This window comes from Glycine soja, chromosome 12, assembly GCF_004193775.1.
Source record: "Glycine soja cultivar W05 chromosome 12, ASM419377v2, whole genome shotgun sequence".
In the NCBI taxonomy this organism is placed as follows: domain Eukaryota; kingdom Viridiplantae; phylum Streptophyta; class Magnoliopsida; order Fabales; family Fabaceae; genus Glycine; species Glycine soja.
The window spans coordinates 35625093-35626890 of record NC_041013.1 but is presented as its reverse complement, the minus strand read 5'-3'; the positions used below and the strand labels follow the sequence as shown (position 1 = coordinate 35626890).

At 42.0% G+C, this 1798-nt stretch overlaps 1 non-coding gene across 1 annotated transcript; it reads left to right on the top strand.

The window, feature by feature from the left end:
- Nucleotides 1-1064: 1064 nt before the first annotated feature.
- LOC114380597 lies at nucleotides 1065-1171 on the top strand. The gene has a single exon (XR_003659773.1). It is a non-coding gene; the product is annotated as a small nucleolar RNA R71 (small nucleolar RNA).
- The last annotated feature ends 627 nt before the right edge of the window (nucleotides 1172-1798 follow it).

Below are 1798 nucleotides of genomic sequence, written 5' to 3'. Positions count from 1 at the left end.
AAATTGCTCTTGGAGGGAATGGAAGAGGGATATGTTGCTTCTCTTTAGATTCACCTGCATAGAAATTGTTAGGTAACTTACTCTTAAAATTTTTGTCATCATCTTTTTCTGGAGTAGAGTGAAGTTGGGCAGGTTCATTTGCGGATGAGGATGATGTTGCTGGTTAACGTTCTTGACATTGCTTTCCTGATCTCAATGTAATGGCACTGACATTTTTGGGATTCTGGACAGATCGAGAAGGTAATCTGTCATAATTCTGGGACTGTTGTTGATTTAACTGTGTAGCCAATTGTCCCATCTGAGTAGTTAAGCTCTGAATGGAGGCTCTAGTCTCTTGTTGAAACTGCATGTTTTGCATAGTCATTTGTCTCACAAGTTCTTCAAGGGAAGGTTGCGGAGGAGCCTCAACTGTTTGTTGTTTCTGGGGCTGTTGCTGTTGTTGCTGTTGGATTGGTGGAGGAACGTATGGTTTGCTTGGACCAGCAGCATTCTGAAAATAAGGCTGTTGTTGTTGTTGCTGCTGTTGTGAAGGATTCGACCATCTAAGGTTAGGATGATTCCTCCACCCGAGATTGTACCTGTTGCTGGAGAGGTCATAATTGTTTCGTTGTGGCTGATTTTGCTGCTGAGGTTGAGGAGGTCTGTTGTAGATGTTTGCAGCATAAGCTTTAGGCTGTTCAATTGCTTCAGATTGTTGCACAGAAGGGCAAAGGTCTATGTAGTGGTCGACAGAGGAGCATAAATCACAGAGTCTGGCGACAGGTGCAGATTTTTGATTCATGGTCAGTTGGGTTACCAAGTTAACCAAGGCATCTAGTTTACCTTCAAGCTTCTTAGTCTCGGCTGATGAAGATGAATTTGTGGCTACTTCATGCACTCCTCTAATGACAATAGCATCACTTCTGGCACTAAATTGATGGGAGTTTGAAGCCATCTTCTCAATTAAATTTCTGGCTTCAGCAGGGGTCATGTCTCCAAGGGCTCTACCACTGGCAGCATCTATCATACTTCTCTCCATGTTACTGAGTCCTTCATAAAAATATTGGAGGAGAAGCTGCTCAGAAATCTGGTGGTGAGGACAATTGGCACATAGTTTCTTAAATCTCTCCCAGTATTCATATAAGCTCTCTCCACTGAGTTGTCTAATGCCTGAAATATTCTTTCTGATGGTCGTGGTCTTGGAAGCAGGGAAAATTTTTTCTAAGAATACTCTCTTGAGATCATCCCAGCTCGTGATAGACCTTGGAGCAAGGTAATATAGCCAGTCCTTTGCCACTCCCTCTAAAGAATGAGGAAAAGCCTTCAGAAATATGTGATCATCCTGGACATCTGGTGGTTTCATGGTGGAGCAGACAATATGGAATTCTTTCAGATGTTTGTGCGGGTCTTCACCTGCAAGGCCATGAAACTTTGGAAGCAAATGGATCAGTCCAGTTTTAAGAACATATAGGACATCCTCATCAGGGTATTGGATGCACAAGCTTTCGTAGGTGAAATCAGGTGCACTCATTTCCCTTAGAGTCCTCTCACGGGATGGAGGTTGTGCCATGTTCTCAGAATGTTCAAAATCAGAATGTTCAAAACAATAATGCTCAAAATCACCAATAACAGAATGCTCAGGATGCTCAAAAGGTACTAAATGATGTCTAACTAATCTATGAAATGTCCTATCTATCTCAGGATCAAAGGGTTGTAAGTCAGATGGATTGCCTCTAGTCATACACTATATTCAACATGCACAACTAGTTGCCTTCTTATGCAAATAACAGTGTAGGTTTGAACTACAACTACCATTAAA